Here is a 621-nt window from a genome sequence, read left to right as displayed (position 1 = left end):
TATGAAGGGATGTGAGCATTGAGATAAGGATATATTACTAAATGGGATTTAATGTTGGCGGGACAAACAGGTACTACAAAGCAATGAAGGACTGAAGAAAGGGAGTGTGGGAGAAAGGGAGTATGGGTATGAGGTAATGCAAAGGAGATAAGGTTTAGAATAACCCTATAAAAATAGGCTGCCCGGTGTACTAAGTGGGCAGTCAGATGGTTGACATCCTGATTGTTCCAGCCGTTGTTTGCAAATAAAGGCTTTTAACTTCTTGAAGAATTCTCCGTGTCATCTGCTTCATTTTGAACACCGGTAACCACGACAAAATGAGCCGGACCAATGGAATTCTTACTCGCTGTGGCTTTACATGCACGGGATCACGGTGCAATGTAACGGGGGTTAATAATGAGGAAAGAAATACGAGCTATGCCCCGAGGAGGTATGAATGGCAACAGAAGAACGGATATCAAGCGTGAAGTAAGTTTTATTGTCATAAGTCCCAGATAGAACAATGACATTCTTACATGCAGCAGGACAATAATATGCAACAATATCTGAAGTGGCACCCAGTGCAATGATGCTTGAGTGGGGGACCAGGAGCCTCGCCTTGTCACCTCCCGAATCAGTTTT

This window comes from Rhinoraja longicauda, chromosome 12, assembly GCF_053455715.1.
Source record: "Rhinoraja longicauda isolate Sanriku21f chromosome 12, sRhiLon1.1, whole genome shotgun sequence".
Lineage (NCBI taxonomy): Eukaryota > Metazoa > Chordata > Chondrichthyes > Rajiformes > Arhynchobatidae > Rhinoraja > Rhinoraja longicauda.
Note: the sequence above shows the minus strand (reverse complement) of the source record.